Source organism: Rhinatrema bivittatum, chromosome 1 (assembly GCF_901001135.1).
Source record: "Rhinatrema bivittatum chromosome 1, aRhiBiv1.1, whole genome shotgun sequence".
Lineage (NCBI taxonomy): Eukaryota > Metazoa > Chordata > Amphibia > Gymnophiona > Rhinatrematidae > Rhinatrema > Rhinatrema bivittatum.
Genome location: NC_042615.1, coordinates 336,611,792 through 336,631,696, shown reverse-complemented (window position 1 = coordinate 336,631,696; position 19,905 = coordinate 336,611,792). Strand labels below are relative to the sequence as shown.

Here is a 19,905-nt window from a genome sequence, read left to right as displayed (position 1 = left end):
CAGCCTGCCTCTGGGGTCCTATACATGGAACAGGAGAATTTCTGAGAATGCAACCCTAGAAGTTCCAGATTTCGATTTCCTATGTAAGAGTATAAATTTATCCTCCAGAACATCCCTCCTGTACCTTCCTATGCCACTGGTACCCTCATGTACCACAAAAGCCAGCTCCTCCCCAGCACTCTCTTAAATCTTATCTAGGTTGCATGTGAGGTTCACTATCTTCGCACCAGGCAGGCAAGTTACCAAGCAATCCTCGTGCCCACCAGTTATTCATCTATCTACTTTCCTAATGATCAAATCACCTACTACAAAGGCTGTCACAACCCTTCCCTGGAGACAACTTCAGTGCAAGTCCTAGAATCACTTTCTGCTGCACCAAGGTGATCTTGCCCCTCTCCAAGGGCTGCTAGACTGCAGTTGGAACAACTCTGCTATGCCCCTCAGGATCTCCTCTATCGCTACCTCAGCTCCACCAGGTCGCCCACACTGCAGAGATCACACTCCTTCTGAGAAGATCAGATGAGAAAAGGTAAATAGAAATGATGTTTCACAGAACACCGTGAACAAATCTGTACATGATATTCAGAGGGATAGGCATGTTAGTCTTTTGTAACAAAAATGACAAGGTGAGTGGCAGCTTATAGACTAAGCAATTTATTGCTTATATTCTGCATGCCACCTTCTCAGCATTTACAGATTGGGGTTATGGCTTCAGTTTTAAAATGCTCAAATGAAACAGAATATATATATTGAAGTGATGACAGGAGAAGATATATTGTTTAAATTTGTAATATTGATGCGCATTACTAATAAAACTTCATAGAAATTTTTAAAATTTTTAACAAACTGGGTCTTAAAAATGTATGAAGTGGCAACAAAAGCTAAACAGTATACCTTCTCCCTTTGTCACTAGCACTAGCCTAGTGGTCAGAGCAACAAGGTTGTGAACAGGTGAAGCCAGGATTCACATACCATGGACTTGCCTTGTGACCTTGGGCAAGTTACTTTTCCCTCCATTGCCTCAGACACAAAAGCTTAGGGGAATTTTACTAAATAGGAACATAGTATAATGGGTGATTTCAGTTATTTATTTTTTATTTATTTATTTTGTACTTTTTTATACCGACATTCGGTTTACAAGGAACAGAGGGATTTAACATTAACCATAACACTAATCATAACGAAGAGGCAAATAGTTACAATAAAACAAGGGTAATGGAAGTAGGAAGATGAAGAAGCTGTAGTAGATAGGAAACTCGGTGAATCTAGTGAGTCATTTACAATGTTTAAAATAGCGTGCATTAATCAAGTACAATGTCTGAGCTGGCTTGCATTAAATAGTAGGCCTAAGTACATGGTCTGAGGCATGGTTGATATAATAGTTGGTGAATGTCTGGGTTAAGGGAATGCTTGTTGAAATAGCCAGGTCTTAAGTTTTTTTCTGAATGACGCCAAGCGGGGTTCCTGTCTGAGATCGGGGGGGAATAACGTTCCATATGGTTGGTCCCGCCGTTGAGAAGGCCTGTTCTCTAGTAAATGATTGATGGGTGGTTTTGGTAGGGTGAGTGTGTAGGGATCCTTTGTAGGCTTCCCTTATAGGTCTTGAAGAGGTGTGGAATCTAAGTGGGAGTTGCAAGTCAATGGGTAATTGGTGGTGAATGATTTTATGAATGATGGTAAGGGATTTGCGAAGGATTCTGAAGCTAATTGGTAGCCAGTGTAGATCTCTATGGACGGGTGTAATGTGCTCTCTTCTGTTAGTGTTGGTTAGGATTCTGGCGGCTGCATTTTGGAGCATCTGAAGATGTTTGGTGGATGAGGTAGGGAGACCTAGTAGAGTGGAATTGCAATAATCTATCTTGGAGAATATGATGGCCTGGAGGACAGATCTGAAGTCATGAAGGTGAAGAAGGGGTTTAAGTCTTTTTAGCGCCTGTAGTTTATAAAAGCAGTCCTTTGTTGTGTGGTTGATAAACTTCTTTAAGTTTAAATGGTTGTCGACTATAACTCAGAGATCTCTTGCTTGTGTGGTTAGCGTGTAGAGTTGGGTCAGCTGAGGGGTATCACTGTGTTTGGGGGATATCCCAGTACTGACAGGGTAAATGTCACATCAGGACATGGAAGGTGGTAAAGTTTCTAGATGAAATAAATGACTGCTTCATGGAGCAGCTGGTACAAGAACCAACAAGGCAGGGAGCTATTTTAGACCTAATCTTCAGTAGACACATGATTTGGTGAAAGAGGTAATGCAGTTAGGGCCACTTGGCAGTAGTGATCATAATATGATCAGATTTTACTTGATAACTGTAGGAAAGACCCTAAAGAAATCTACTGTGATAATATTTAACCTTCAAAAGGGAAATTATGATTAAATAAGAAAAATGATTAGAAAAAAAAAAAGGAGCAGCTGTAAAGGTCAAGAGTTTATATCCGGCATTGACATTGTTAAATACCATCCTAGAAGCACAGAACAGATGTATTCCACACATTAAGAAAGGTGGAAGGAAGGCAAAACGATTACCGGCATGCTTAAAAGGTGAGGTGAGAGGCTATTTTAGCCAAAAGATCTTAATTCAAAAATTGGAAGAAGGATCCAACAAAAGAAAATAGGATAAAGCATAAGCGTTGGCAAGTTAAATGTAAGACATTGATAAGACAAGCTAAGAGAGAATTTGAAAAGAAGTTGACTGAGGAGGCAAAAACTCACAGTAAAAACTTTAAAAAATATATCCGAAGCAGAAAGCCTGTGAGAAGGTCAGTTGGACTGTTAGAAGATTGAGGGGTTTAAAGGGGCACTTAGAAAAGATAAGGCCATCGCGGAAAGATTAAACGATTTCTTTGCTTTGGTGTTTACTGACAAGGATATAGGGGAGATACCTGTTCCGGAGAAGGTTTTCATGGGTAATGATTCAGATGGACTGATCCAAATCACGATGAACCTAGAAGATATGGTAAGCCTGATTGACAAACTGAAGAGTAGTAAATCATCTGGACTGGATGGAATACATCCCAGGGTTCTGAAGGATCTCAAAAATGAAATTTCAGATCTATTAGTAAAAATTTGTAACCTATCATTAAAATCATCCATTGTACCTGAAGACTGGAGGGTGGCTCATGTAACCGCAATATTTAAAAAAGGGGCTCCAGGGGTGATCCAGGAAACTACTGTTGAACCGTTGCTGTATTAAAGATAGTCCAGATCCCACATGGGATGAACATTACAGACCAGTTAGCCTGATTTCAGTGCCAGGAAAAATAATGGAACGTATTCTAAAGATCAAAATCACAGAACATATAGAAAGTTATGGTTTAATGGAACAAAGTCAGCATGGCTTTACCCAAGGCAAGTCTTGCCTCACAAATCTTCACTTTTTTGAAGGAGTTAATATACATGTAGATAAAAGTGAACCAGTAGAAGTAGTGTATTTGGATTTTCAGAAGGCATTTACAAAGTTCCTCATGAGAGGCTTCTAGGAAAAGTAAAAAGTTATGGGAAAGGTGGCGATGTCCTTTCGTGGATTACAAACTGGCTAAGAGACAGGAAAGAGTAGGATTAAATGGACAATTTTCTCAGTGGAGGGGAGTGGGCAGTGGAGTGCTTCAGGAATCTGTACTGGAACCCGTGCTTTTCAATATATTTATAAATGATCTGGAAAGGAATACGACAAGTGACATAATCAAATTTGCAGACGATAGAAAATTATTCAGATTAGTTAAATCACAAGCAGATTGTGATAAATTGCAGGAAGACCTTGTGAGACTGGAAAATTGGGCATCGAAATGGCAGATGAAATTTAATGTGGATAAGTGCAAGATGATGCATATAGGGAAAAATAACCCATGCTATAGTTACACAATATTAGGTTCCATATTAGGAGCTACCACCCAAGAAAGATGTAGGCATCATAGTGGATAACACATTGAAATCGTCGGTTCAGTGTGCTGCGGCAGTCAAAAAAGCAACAGAATGTTGGGAATTATTAGAAAGGGAATGGTGAATAAAACGGAAAATGTCATAATGCCTCTGTATCGCTCCATGGTGAGACCGCACCTTGAATACTGTGTACAATTTTGGTCGCCGCATCTCAAAAAATATATAGTTGCGATGGAGAAGGTACAGAGAAGGGCTACCAAAATGATAAAGGGGATGGAACAACTCCCCTATGAGGAAAGACTAAAGAGGTTAGGACTGTTCAGCTTGGAGAAGAGACGGCTGAGGGGGGATACGATAGAGGTATTTAAACTCATGAGAGGACTAGAACAGGTAAATGTGAATCGATTATTTACTCTTTCGGATAATAGAAGGACTAGGGGGCACTCCATGAAGTTAGCATGTGGCACATTTAAAACTATAAGTTCTTTTTCACTCAACGCACAATTAAACTTTGGAATTTGTTGCCAGAAGATGTGGCTAGTGCAGTTGGGTTTAAAAAAGGATTGGATAAGTTCTTGGAGGAGAAGTCCATAACCTGCTATTAATCAAGTTGACTTAGAAAATAGCAACTGCTATTACTAGCAACAGTAGCATGGGATTCACTTAGTTTTTGGGTACTTGCCAGATTCTTATGGCCTGGATTGGCCACTGTTGGAAACAGGATACTGGGCTTGATGGACCTTTGGTCTGACCCAGTATGACATGTTCTTATGTTCTTAAGAAAACAGGAAACAGAATAAGCACTGGCAAGCATTGATAAGGAAGGCAAGAAAGAATTTAAAAAGAAGCTGGTCATAGAAGCAAAAGCTCATATTAAACTTTTTCAGGTACATTTGAAGCAAAAAGCCTGTGAGGGAGTCAGTTGGACCATTAAACTTTGGAATTTGTTGCCAGAAGATGTGGCTAGTGCAGTTGGGTTTAAAAAAGGATTGGATAAGTTCTTGGAGGAGAAGTCCATAACCTGCTATTAATCAAGTTGACTTAGAAAATAGCAACTGCTATTACTAGCAACAGTAGCATGGGATTCACTTAGTTTTTGGGTACTTGCCAGATTCTTATGGCCTGGATTGGCCACTGTTGGAAACAGGATACTGGGCTTGATGGACCTTTGGTCTGACCCAGTATGACATGTTCTTATGTTCTTAAGAAAACAGGAAACAGAATAAGCACTGGCAAGCATTGATAAGGAAGGCAAGAAAGAATTTAAAAAGAAGCTGGTCATAGAAGCAAAAGCTCATATTAAACTTTTTCAGGTACATTTGAAGCAAAAAGCCTGTGAGGGAGTCAGTTGGACCATTAGATGATCAAAGGGTAAAAGGGACACTATGGGAGGAAAAAGCCATAGTGGAGATTTTAAATGAATCTTTGTTCTGATCTTTACTGAAGAAGATAAGACAGATACTCATGCCAGAAGTGACATTTAAAGGTAATGATTCAGAGGAACTGAATCAAATCTCAATGACCCTGGAAAAGGTAATAAGGCAAATTGACAAACTAAAGAGTAGCAAATCACCTGTATCAGATGGTATACAAACCAGAGTGCTGAAAGAACTGACAAGATGAACTGCAGACTTACTTTTAGTAATCTGTAAACTATCATTAAAATCAATTATGGTACTTGAACACTGGAGAGCAGCCAATGTAATGTATTTTTAAAAAAGGATTCCAGGGGTGAACCAGGAAACTACAGACTGGTGATCCTGACATCAGTGCTGAAAACAAATGGTTGAAATTATTCTAAAGAATAAAATTACTGAACATATAGATAGACCAAGTCAACATGGATTTAGCCAAGGTAAATCTTGCCTCACTAATTTGCAACATTTTTTTTTAAGACGTGAATAAAACATGTGGATGAAGGTGAGCCATTTGATTTTCAGAAAAAGTGTTTGACAAAGTACCTCATGAGAGAGTCTTGAGAAAAATAAAAAGTCATGGAATAGGAGGCAGTGTTCTATTGTGGATTGAGAACTTGTTAAAAGATAGAAAACAGAAAGTAGGGCTAATGGTCAATTTTCTCAATGGAAAAAGGTAAATAGTGGCATGCCCCAGGGATCTGTATTAGGGCCTCTGCTTTTTAACATTCATAAATAACCTAGAGATCGAAATAATAAATGAGGTGATCAAATCTGATATAAAATTATTCAAAGTTGTTAAATTACAAGAGGATTGTGAGAAATCACATGAGGACCTTGCAAGACTAGGAGACTGGGTATCCAAATGGCAGATGACATGCAAAGTGAAGCATGTAGAGAACACCACCCAAATTATAGTTACACAATGCAAATTCCAAACTGGTAGTCACCACCCAGAAAAAAGGATCTAGGTGTTATCATGGCTAATATGTTGAAATCCTCTGCTCAGTGTGTGGTGGTGGTGGCCAAGAAAGCAAATAGAATACTAGGAATTATTAGGAAAAGAATGGAGAATAAAACAGAGAATATCATAATGTCTCTGTATTGCTCCATGGTGTGACCATACCTTGAGTATTGCACGGAATTCTGGTCACTGCATCTCAAAAAAGATATAGCAGAATTAAAAAAGGTACAAAGAAGAGCAACCAAAATAAAGGGACAATGGAACAATGCCCCTTTGAGGAAAGGCTAAAGAGGTTAGGGCTCTTCAGTTTGGAGAAGAGACGGCTGAAGGGAGATATGAGAGAGGTCTATAAAATAATAAGTGGCGTGAAATGGGGAAACAATTCGTTTGTTTACTCTTTCAAAAAGTACAAAGACTGAGACAGTCAAAGAAGTTACTAGGTGATACATTGACAAATAGGAGTTAAGCTGTGCAATATGCCTGAAATGACCATAACACAATTTGCGATAAATTTTGGGAATTGCATTTTGGCCATTTCTGTGTGAGAGCGAGAGAGAGATGAATGATAGGGGTTAGAGTGTAAGCCCTCTAGAGATAGGGAAGTACCACTACCTACTGTTTCTGAATGTAATCTTCTTTGAAGTGGCTAACAAGTTGTGAAAGGCAGAATATAAAACACAAATGTTTTAAAATTAAATATAAAAGATAGATAGATGTGCACATGCACAGATGACTTGCTCTTGAAAGTGAAAAGTGGACTGATAAAGTTCCAATTAAGGGGGTAGTACGGTCAGACAAGCCAACAGTTCCTTCGTTTTCATGAATAGAAACTTACAATCATGCCATACTGTGAGATAGTTATATTAGCTTCTTAGATTTTTCCCACATGAAAATCCTTAGCAGTACAAGCATATTTATTAACACAAACAAGGTTACTCAAAAAAAAAAAAAAAAAAAAAAAGGCAGTACCAGGTCTTACTTTACATTAATCAGAATTTAGGGAGGTTGCTTCTTTATTGCACATCATGGTGTTTCCCTTGGCTATTCCTGAAAGATCTGTACATCAACAAGGACTTAAATGTTTAAAAAAAAAAAAAAAGACAGCACCAGCATCTGACCTGGTTTGTTTTGTTGCTGGAAAAGCTGTCAATTTTAAAAGCAAAAAAAAAGCTACTGTACTACTGAAACTGCACCACCACTACTTCTTTGGAAAACGAGTTGCAGATTTTCCACATCATTGCTCTTTAAAAGACAACTGATGCCTTCGCAAGTATAATATTCTTATGCTTCAAGTCTGAGCACAACTTGGGTATATCGGCATTGGCCAAAACATTTTTTTTCTTTTTTGCTTTAAATTCTGACTTCTCGGATTTCCTAAGAGCAGTAATTTGGCTGTAAATAAGAGACTATGATTTCTACGTTCTTTATCCATTGCTCTGCTTCTTCCCATGCCTAGTCTATAGAACATCTGTTAGTCCCCCAACCTCAGCCTCAGACATTTGCAACAAGACGAGCAGTGCAGAATCACTGCCTTGAGGATGGTAAAGAGGAGCTTCTCCTCAAGAAACAGTCTGCTGGTTGCAGCATGTGTCCGGATGCTCCCACTCTCACATTTCACCTCATGAATCACAGTCTCATTTTTACACCTGCCACTAAATCTCTCTTTAACCTCTCGCACACCCAGATCATCATTAACCTAGATATTACAAGCTAAAAGGCAGCAAAAGTTTTATTCCAGTAAAATAAATATTTTTTTTTGCTGCTCTGTTTGCCCTATGGACAGCACTAAGATATTTTCAGTGATGAATGTGGATCCGTTTTCACACTGAAGCAGAACTTTTGATACATCTCTCCTGCAGGTTATCCCCTTCCTCTCAGTCAGCCAGAGTATGCCGTTTGACAACATTCCAAACCCAGTACCTTTTATTCTGTCATAAAATGGCTACAGAGTCAAGAAAAATCACATTTACAATGAGCAGCAGAGTAGAGCCAACGGCTAGGGAGGCAGGAGCAAGATAAAATGTTTTTAAAACCCCCATTATTCTTAAAACAATTCAGCACTAGGTTACTGTGGTACCTGCCACTGAGAACTGAAAAGCTGTATTGGTTAGGTACCTATAAAGGAAATTTAAAAAAAAAACAACACACTCAAAAGCCAGAACTAAACCCAAACAAATGAATTGCTGCAGAAGGCACTGTACTTACTGAGCGGTTTGAGGATACTGGTGCTGACATCATCAGCATTCTCCGTGTCAGATTTCTCTATGTCCGAATAGTTCTCGGAAGCTTTTTCCCTTTCCTTCCTGTCCCTGTGCCCAGCTCTTCGCCTGTGCCGTCTCCTCCTCCTGAAACTTTTCGGTACATGGACCCCGATGTAGATGGTGTGATGGCCTGTGAAAGAAAACAATTGCATAGTTAGAAAAAAATAAACATCCAATAAAATGTCTCTCTTCTTTGAGGGGGGAAAAGGGGTCCATATTTGAATTTGAATTTATTATAGTCCACATTTTCACAATAAACATTCCAAGACAGAATATATCTTTCTTCTGCCTCATCCCCCTCCCCCTCCCCAAACCCATCATATTGATCAAAACTGTGTACAATATGCATAAACAAATTTTTAAAAGTCTCAAAAAATATATTGAAGGGGAAGCTGGTAGTTTCATACCGTGTATGACAACTTAAGAACTTTGTTCAATTATGGAGTTTTTGTGAGTTCATTGTATTGATGTAATTGAATTCTACTCACATTTTGGCAAAGTCATTGTGATTTTGGTAAACAAATTAAAAAGCATGAAGAAAGATACAAACAAAAATATATTAAAATTAAAAACAAAAATCTTTTTAAAATGATAACAACTGAATAACTTTAAAAGAGCAAGATTAAGGAAAGAAGAGACAGTTCGAATAGGATAGGGAATACATAATGAAGAATGCTGTGTGTAATGTAGTTAGAAAAGATTTGTATCTGAGGTGACAAATGCTTTTGAAAAGAGGTAGGTTTTTCGTGATTTCTTAAATTCTTTTGAGTTTGAGGTTTGACGAAGGGGTGTAGATAATGAGTTCCATAGTTGTGGACCTGCTACTGAGAATGCGCTTTTTCTTGTGATATTTAGACGTGCTAAACTTATCGATGGAATGCTAGTAAGTTTTTGTTCAAAGATCTTAAATGTCTAGATGGTTTGTAGATCCAAAGGATAGTGCAAAGCCAAATTGAGGATGGGTTGTGTAGTAAAGAATCCACAATGGACAAAATTTTATATAGAATTCTAAATTTAATGGGCAGCCAATGAGGAGTATATAATGTGGGGGAGATGTGATTTTTGATAGATGAACCAGTTAGGATACGGGAAGCTGAATTTTGAATCAGTTGTAAAGGTTTGATTGCAGAGTCGGGAAGTCCCAGGTAAAGGCAGTTACAATAGTCTAGTCCTGAAAAAATTAAGGATTGAAGGACAGAACGGAAATCCCCATAGAACAGAAGTGGACACAAGCGTTTTAAGAGATGTAATTTGTAAAAGGAATTTTTAACTGTTAGAGAAATGTGCTGAATTAGTGACAAGTCAGAGCTGAGTAAAACTCCTAGATTTCGGGCTTTAGTGAGTACTGGTATGGAAATACTGTTTAAAAGAAAGTGTGAAGGAGGATCATTAGAAGAGTTAGTGATTGAGCTAAGGAATAGAATTTCAGTTTTGTCAGGATTTAGTTTTAAGCGGCTGTGGGATAGCCACCTATTAATGGTATTTATATATAAGATTACAGTGGATAGAGTTTCAGTCTATGAAGATTTATAGGGTATAAAAAAAATTGTATGTTGTCTGCGTATATCTTAAATTGGACATTCAAAGCTAAGATATGTGACATAATGGAATTAGATAAATGTTAAAGAGAATAGGTGATAGCAAAGATCCTTGAGGGACACCAGAACAGATAGTATATGGAGCAGAGGAATGTGAACCAATATTAACCTGATAAGTTTGGTTCAATAGGTAAATTTTAAACCAATCAAGTACTGTTGAATTTAGTCCTATGGACTGAAGACTAGATATGAGTATTTGGTGATCTAAAGTGTCGAAAGCGGCTGAAATGTCTAGAAATACCAGTATGAAGTCAGTGTTTGAGTCAAAGCCACCTAAATAGGTATCGAAAGAAGATAAAAGTAGTGTCTCGGTAGAATGACCTTTGCAATGTAGAATTTCATGTTCTGAAAGATATTCGTTTAGCTGGTGCAGAACAGTAGATTCAATGAGTTTTGATAGGGAGGTAAGGGAGGCTATAGGTCGGAGATTAGAGAGGGCTGTAAAACCTAGAGACTTGTTTTTTTGTACAGGGAGAATCGATGTTTGTTTTAGGGCATCTGGAAAAGTTCTGGACTCTAATGATTGGTTGATTAGTTTGGAAAGATGATCATTAAATACTTCACCCAGGGCCTTAAATAAGGTTCCTGAACAGGGGTTTAAAGGGGAATTTGATTTTTTCTTGCTTAAGAAGAACTTGAAGTAATAATGCATTGTTTATAGGTGTAAAAGTTGACCAGTTGGTTCCTGGTAGTGAACAAGGACATTTTGGAACTGGAAGATTAGAACATTCTTCCGAAATTTTTTGTATTTTGTTTTGAAAATGTTTGGTAATTTGATTACAGGTAAAATTGTTTATATTTGTGTTTGGATTCTGACCAAGAGTGGTAAACTGCAAACTGCAAAAATTAAGCCACAGGATCATTTCTACAGTAAATGCTGTTACATGGAGACTGTATCTGCCTCTGAGCGCAGTGTGTCATGTAAGAGATAAAAGGAGTCATCACTGACATTTCACAAGCCTTGATCAACTCTTATTTTTTCTCAGAGTTGAAGTGGTTTGAGAGAGACAGATTATCTTTTTTTTTTTTTTCTTTGCCATGCACTTTTCCTCAGTAGTATAATATCCTAAAAATCAACCTGCATTTTATTTAAAAAAATATTAAAATAAATTGGCATAGTGCATTTGTAATAAAAAGATCTACACTCTGAAGGCACTGCACAGTTGTCCAATGGCACACACCTACATGTTCACAAATACTGCATCTAAAGTAAGTAAACTAGTAACGCAGTACTTAAAAGGTTAGAGATGCAAGTACAGGCCCTAGAATATACAGGAAACACAATTCATGAACAATCATTTGTTCTCATGGGAAATCCTCCATGTATCAGCAAATAGGAAATGCCTCAGAAACACAATGGCCTATGAAATGGTGTCAATTGTTTCCTGCTGGTTACTCCAGGGAGAAGTGTCCAGCAGCTTATCTCCAAAGTTACAGCAATGTAAATAAAATACACTAACTCCACCTATTCCCACCCCCCACTATTCCCCTTCCTGTAATAAATTTTAATTTTAAAAAGAAAAAAAAAATAAACCTGTCTCAACTCAGGCACCTCCCTTCAAAAGGGAACAAAAAATAAACTATATAAACAAAAAACGAAATTGTTTAAGCTATTTTCTCTCCTTTTTATCATGTACCAGCTTTGCACATTTATTTATTTATTTAAATTCTTTTAATATACCGATGCTCAAGACAAGTCTTATCGTACCGGTTTACAGTATAACCAGGGGAAACCACTTAACTAAATGAAAGAAAGAAAGTTACAATGAACAGGGAGTACAGTTCAGGATATTTAAGAGAGAAAGTTTAACATAATGTTCCTAAAAGTAATGTAGGAGAGTAACAAGCAAACAATTGATTATAATGGAGAGCTAATTTAACAATTACTATAAAATAAGTAATTTCTAACAACACAGTTCTTTTAGATACTTGGCTACGGAGTCATCAAATAATATAGATACCTTGCAAGCTCTAAATAATTTAGTATGTAATGACAGGAAGTTGGAAGAAGAGAGGTACCAAAGAAACGAACAGTCTGACGCCTGGAATAACCTACCAAAGTAATACTAACAACCAGAACACCGACAGAATCCAAGCATGCCTGGGACAGACATTGGTAAGGAGGGGGAACAGAGAGAGGTGGCTCTGCAGTGAAACAGAAGGCTGAGTCGAATGGGCAAACAAGGTGGGCCAAGAGTTCCTTAGCTGCCAACAAATCCTTTATTACATAAAAATGGAAACCCAAACTGGGCACATGTCCAGTTTTTATAGTAACATAAGAGCATTAGGATTTACCCTAATTATGTTCTCAAGCTGAATAAACTGAAACATATTAAGAAGTAAAAATATAAAACCAAAAGTTGATACTCATTGGCTGAAGTGCCTGGTTTCCTAACTAGATATTCACAACACTAAGAGCTGGTTATGGTAGGGCTGCAGCGGTGGGAAGGGTCATAATTCTACTTTGCAATGCAGACCACTATACTACAGTCCCTATCTAAGCTGGCGATGTGATGATGTGAAATGGCGAAGCAACAACAGGTGTCAATCACTGATAGGAGCACTATGTAAGTGCTGAACATTTTCATTTAAACAAAAAAAAAAAGAACAAAAAGGCATTTATGTTCATTCCTTGTTTGTTTATTTTCTCTGTTCTATCTCCCCCATTACTGATGATCTAGGAGCCTTTAAGTGCATCTTCAGCTTCAGGGAGAACAGGCAGCTTGGAGTTTCTGCAAATACATATAATGCCAAATAACTGCAAGAGAGCAGCAATAAAAAAAATACATTAGGGATGGTATTTTTCAGAGCCTATTTCCACAGGTAAAATAATGCTTTGCATGTGGAAATGGGCTTTTTTGAAAACTGCCCACCCAATATGCAGGTAACAGTGCCCGCATGGGACCTGTATGCATCTACCTTACCCATAGTGTGAAGAGGAGTTCTTGTGTGTGGAATTTTGAGTTTTGCACACACTTTTCTGCATTTTAAAAAATATACTCCTAATTTCCCACTTCCCCTCCCCCCAAAAAAATTAAACTTACACACATACATTAGCAGGTGTAAATGTATGCAGGTAGTTTCGGTGGAATGATTTTAAAGGGAAAATGCACATGTAACTTGGGGTACCTTATGCATGCATATGATTTCAAATTTATGCAGGCTGTTACAAAATTACCCCCAAATCACAGAAAGAATAAATAAGTAAAAACCAATCCTAAACAATGCAGAAAAGCCAGAAAACTGCAGAAGATGTAAATGCCATTCCTCCAGTAGCCTTGATCACTAGCTCCTGACACAGCACCAGCAGACACGCGTTGACCTAGCCAATTACGGTAGGAGTGGATTGCAGTATATATTTTCTTCAAGAATGTTGGCTGAGGGCTCTTGCTATTTTGAATTTTCCAAGAATATGATTTTGACCATGTCACTTAGTCTTTTTTGAAATGTATGTGTCTGCTCCAGATCTGTGATCAGGAGCAGATCACAGATCTGTACTACTTGGATTTCTGCTGTACTATACCTGCTCTTGACAGTCTCTTCCCCAAGATACTGGGGTTCTTCTACCGCCCAGAAAAGAGAAGAGGGTAAAGACAAAATCTGAAGTGAAGGTGGCATTGTCCAACAGTACTTTGCCCTACAATCCCTAGGATGAGTTATTTGTTGGTTTGTTGGGCTTTTGCTTTAGCGCTTATGGATTTTGTATGGATACTTCTGTAGAAGGCATGCATTGATGAACATGATAGATCCTAACACAGTGGCCTTCCAGGCTTTCCTGCATTGTTTAGATTTTTTTTTTCAATCAAATGCATGCATAAGTTACCCAGTACCATTGGATCATACTGTGATCTGAAGAAAAGCTGGTGAAACTGAAGACCAAAGAGCATTCTAAGGAAATTAAAGGTAAAGTCATAGACATGCACAAGATAGGAAAAGGTTATAAAATAATATCCGTGCACTTGGATATCCCAGTGAGCACTGCTGGATCAATTGCAAGGAATGGAAGCTGCATCATACCCCCCCTGACACTGCCTAGACAAGGCCGTCCCTCAAAACGCAGCATCAGAACAGGAGGAGACTTGTGAATTCACTTGAAGGAGCTACAGATTTCAGTGGCTGAAACTGGAGGTACACCAGTCAGCCATATCAAGAGCTCTACATACAACTTGCCTGCATGGGAAGGTAGCTAGAAAGAAGCCTTTACTGAAGAAAAACCACATCAACACACATCTGGTGTTGCCAGAAAGCATCAAAATGACCCAGCTAAAATGTTACTCTCCCCGTGATGAAGCCGCCACACGGCAAAACACAGAGGTCTTTTGTGTTGGGGACAGAAGATTGTCTCTAAGATTCTCTGTGATTTTAAGACTCATTGGTGATAGAAGATTTATTTGAAAGTGTTTTGAGACACCATCTTTTTCACTATATGGAAGTTACACATGATTCTTCAATCAATGAGATTGATTTAGAGAATATTATTTGCTCAAAGTTTATATGGACATTTATCTGAAAAATTTTGTATGACTGGTTGCTCTATATAGAGATTTAATAAGTGGATAATGTTAGTATTGTGTTATTTACTACAGTTAAAAATAAAAAATTCTTATTTGCTATATTAGAATTATATTATATTTTGTTCCCTCATTAATATATTTTGTAGTGGATAGGGACCATTCATTTAAATATCTTTACTGTCTTGTTTGACACTATATATATATATACTAGCCGTTAAGCCCGTAACAGGCTACATTAAAAAAAAAAAAAAATCGGTCCATTTCCTTCCCCCTCCCCCCTCCCACCTCATTCTCCCCTCACCCCTCCCCTCAGTCACTCCCTCCCCGGATGGCACAAACAGAAGATCTCCGGGGGAGATCCCTCCCTCCCTCGCATGCGCCGCTACTGCTCCTCACCGCCGCCCCTCACCTCCGCTGCCCCTCGCCGCCGCTCCTCCCAGCGCCATTTTGTTATGGGCAAGCTCTGGCCAACGTGCTTCGCCCGCGCATGCGCGGTAGAGCTGCTCTCTACTGCGCATTTGCCGGCACGTCGGTCAAGCTTCATTTATTAGGGTTGATATATGATATATACACACACACACATTATTTTATTATACATATATACACACACACATACGCAAAGCATTTAAAGATTCTCCTCTTTTTTATTTTTTTTAGATGAAGCAGATAATTTCTGAGTCCAGGAACATGATCACTAATCTCCAACAATAATAGTGTCCACTGTAAAACTAGCTCAGTTATCGCTTCACAAGGAAGAACAGTGCTGTTTTTTTTTACTTGCACACAGAACTTTGCTTTTTTTCATCTCTTTCCAAGTGGTAGGCACACGTGCGACGAATCTGCAGGGATATTTTCCAAAACATACAGAGTCTTCATGACCAATAATTTAATGCAACACTTCTGCCAGATGTCTGTTCAGTAGACAGCTACAGGCTACAGAGGAATTTGACGATGTGCTGCTGCTAATTTTTATTTGTGAGAATGAAGAGTGTGGAAGAAAAGAAAGGGAGCTGGAAGTATTTAAAGGAGGAGACAGACTCAGGGATGCTGCAAAAGGTGGACAAGATAGGAAACTGGCCAGAGTACCAAGAAATAATTGCAGCAGTAGTGCAGGAGGACAGAAGAAAAAAGGGGGCGAGTCACACACCACTCTGCGCCCTTCCTGATATGTCCTCTGAGATGGGCAGCTCGCTTCCTGGGGCTGGCCAATAGCAGCGCATCCACTTCCAAAATTGGTGGCAAACACAGAAGCCATAAAGCCAGCCAGGAAAAGTGTCTCAAGGGGTGGGGGAGGTGAGGAGGCACCAACAATTTTCTGTCAAACTTACTTCTGAAAGATTTGTACATCTTTAGTCACCTATGTCAAGATTTGCAACTCATGGGTCGACCCCATGAACTGCTTGCATTTACCCCCAGTGCTGCTCAGCTGTAAGGCCCCAGCCCTGCTGGTGGCTCCGATACTGCTCCACGATGCCACTACTCCTGCTCCTCCCCACAGTTCCCCTAGGCGCACGGCGCCTCTTAAAGGGCCCGCAGTGGGAAATGTGCCACGGTGTCCTAGGATGACATCAGCCTTTCTGCCTCACCTCAGCAATGGGGGCTCCTGCATTGTAGTGTAGGTTGCCAGTGGTTCCTGCTTCACGTGCTTTGGTCTTCCAACCTTGCCTCATTCAGCCTGGTTTTCTCCAGCCATCCTTGTCCAGCCTTGCCCTGTTCTGTCATGTCCATCTCATCCATTGTCTTCTGTGTGTCTACATCTCCTCTGGCCTCTCTTGAGCTTGACCTCTTGCTTGGACCTGACCACGATTGGCTGCCATCTGGACCTGACCACTCTTATTAGCTGCCTGCCTCAACCTTGGCCTGTTCCCACGCCGTTAGTCCACTTCCTGCCCTGACCCAGTGCGTCTCTGGACTGTAGCTATCTTCTCCACCCTAGGGCTCTGCCTAAGTCCTGCCGGCCACCAGAACCCAAGGGCTCAACCTGCAGGGGAGGCGGCTAGTAAAGGTGAAGCTCCAGACTGTCCCCGCTACAAGGACATGTTCACCAGCCACTGGAATAGGCTTCGTGGGTACACCCTCTAGGATGTGTCAACTACCCCACAGCACAAAGGGCTCACCATCCACCATGCAATTTTCAGCACTATCTGATTAATAGCTGTGGACAAGGACGGGTAAATCTTCCACCCATCTACTCCTCAGGCTTATACTGCGAGATCCAAAAAGGTTTTCTGTCAAGTCCTCCTGCCCACATGTATAAGAAGATTTGTATTCTTACATTTGATTTGTAACTGAAAGGAGGCAGCTATTTATAATTGATATGACCTGTCTTGTGCATGTTTGAATGTGTAGTCTTTGTTTAAATGATATATTTGAAGAGCCGATCTAGTGGCATAAGGAAAATATGACATGTGCCATGTGGAAGCCCTGGATTAGATGCCCAGGCCAGGATTCTGCTTTAAGTATACTGTTCACAGCACCTAGTGGGGGTGAGGGGGCCTATCAGCCATCACTCCACAGCAAGCCTGATTCTAACTCCACACCAATTGGGTACCAGAGGAAGCTGCAGTTTGTGGCCCCTGGCAGAGGACTCGCTGTGATACCTGGATTGAGATGAGAAAAGGGATATATATATATACACATAGGGGAAATGAAAATCCAGGTAGTTGCAAACGAGGGCTCATGGGGATGTAGCCCAGCGGCTAGTTTTGAATAAGCTGCAGGAGAGCTGACAGCAGAAGCTGTTTCTACTGGTGGGAAAGGTGGTCAAATTTGGAAAGTGTGCTCAACTCCAGCAAAGGAATTTGTTGGAGGACGACCTATTCCTGTGTATGTACTTTTTGGCATTAGGAGGAGGTAAACTGAGACCTTGAAATAATCCTGTGTGTAGTTATAAGCTTTACATTTTTAATTTAATTTTATCTGTGCATGCTCCTCCCTACTCCAGTGGCTGATGCTTTATCCAAACCCTGGGCTGTCACTGTTCCTCCCAGCTCTGGCAACTAATGCTTTTACTGACTCAAGGTCCACATTGCTCCTTATAGGCATTGGTATAGGGCACCAAATGCCAACTCTTTAAAAAGCTTTTCCCCTCTCTTTGACCACCCCCGTTCCTATCCCAGAACCCACGGATGTAAGTTTTTTCCAAGCATGGGCCCGATGACCTCGTGGCCATCTTTCAACCACACTAACAAATAAGGCAAGCTCAGGACTTCTGAATGGGACATGTGCTCACAGGCCCGGTCTCAGCTCACTTCCTGCAGGGATTCCCTTGGTAACAGGAAGCCATGCAGGAAGAGGGGGGCGGGCAGGTGATCCATGGCCAAGCCTATGAGCACGCATGCTGGCTCAGAGGTCCTGTGCTCACTTTACTTACCAATGTGGCTGAATAATAGCTGCAATATTCCAACTTCTCTGTTCCATGGAGAACAACTTTCAAGAGCAGCCAGGCGAGGGTAGGTCTAAAGAAATGGGGAGTGATGAGGACGAAGACTTGGAAAGGGATTGTTGCAATAGTTCATCTCTCTGTTTGCCCAATAGTTATATCTCAGTGCTAAAGTTATAACATGCCGCAGTTAGGATTTTTGACTGGTAGGAAGCAAGGTGATCATATAACAGCAATTTTGTTTAATCTTCATTGGCTCCCTGTGAAATGGAGAACATAATTTAAGAAAATGGTAAGCCTATTATATAATGATCACCTATGTTCATTAGTTGAACTAATGAGAAAATATTCTCCAAACCATTTACTTCATTCTTCCACATCCAAATTATCGTCAGGGTCTGACTAGGAAAGGAACATGACTCAGTAGCCATGCTGTTAACTCAGCTTTAATAAAAAATAAAAAAAAAAGGCCAAAAAACAAATGTCCCCCTGTCTTTCAACTGCAGGAGAGGCAATCAACAGAAACAGAAATGTATTTTCCCCTTATCGGGTACAAAGAGAAGAGATCCAAACTGGGTAACAATAGCCTAGCACAACCCTCTACAGACTCTCAGCTTTACACTTAGAAGAACCTTGTGCCAGTAAGAAAGTCCTTACTGGAGAGCACTTAAACACAACTGGGTAACCAGGGTGGTTCTGTCTTTGAGAACCTGGTTGGGCATGGCCCAGCCCTCCAGGCCTGGAAAAACAACAATATTAGTTGTTTTCCTCATTCTCCACCATCCAGAATAGCATATATGCAGAGCTTCCACCCACCACCGCTTCAGCCAGCATTTCAATTCTGCAGGCGTCTTACAGCACAAAAGTTGTAGGTTGCAAACTATATGGAGCAAAGCTTTTTCTTTTGCAGTTCATAAATGTGGAATTCTTTGCCAGCAGAAGTGCATGCAATGACAAATGTGAAAAGGAAGAAGATTAAGGCACTGCATATTCAGGAAGCTTTTAATCATGTTTTTTATTTTTCTGATATGCAATTGTTTTATTATATTTTGTCACAAATACTTTGTGAATGAGTTCTGTACTCCACACTGAACATGTATGGATATTTGTGGAATATTAAGTAAAGCTAAATACATTAAAAAAGGGAGATGGGATTGAGGAGTAAAATAGAGGAAGGGAAGATATCCCCCCTATTTCTGGACTGTTAGTTCCCTGCTTCCTGGTGTGGCATGTTCTGAAATTTCTGCTTGGGGGTCTAGAACTTGAATTTACACCACAGGTTTCCCCCCCTCCCTTTCCCCTGGTGCTGACAGCAGGACAGTAGCGCCAGTGGCCCAGCCTATCTAATGCAGTCCTCCAAGTTCACTGGCACCTCCCCTGAGATCCAGGCAGATCACCTGTTTGAATCATGCATGCTTCACAGATCTCTATGCACCACCAAGGGTTTTAAATCACTGAGAAGCTTGGTGCTGAATTAGCCTTGATTTGCCCTTAGTATACCATCCGTTTTCTCTGGTGGTTTATTTGTGTGTATGGGAGCTCGGCTTTCCTTTGTACCTATTTGCTTTGTGGATATTTAACACTTTTCTATACCAACCTTCATGAATAAATTCAAATCAAATCGGTTTACATGTAACAAGGGGTAGAACTTAATCAACCATTTAACAAGAGGCAAAAGTTACATATAACAATATATTTATATAATATATAAATATATATTTAGGGGAGGAACCTATGTAAGCAACTGTTCCTCGATTTGGTTGGCCTGGTGCACATCACAGTTCAATATACACCAGTGCTGGTTGCTGTCTGGTTGATTTTGCAAATTGTTGCTTACTATAATAAAAATTGCTTTACAATAAATCACCGAGTTAGGTTTGAACCATATGGAAGAAGG

At 39.9% G+C, this 19,905-nt stretch overlaps 1 protein-coding gene across 1 annotated transcript in view; it reads right to left on the bottom strand.

Annotated features, from left to right (window-relative positions):
- SLC4A4 (solute carrier family 4 member 4) overlaps positions 1–19,905 on the bottom strand; it is a 782,778-nt gene that overhangs the window by 534,014 nt on the left and 228,859 nt on the right. The window lies entirely within an intron of this gene.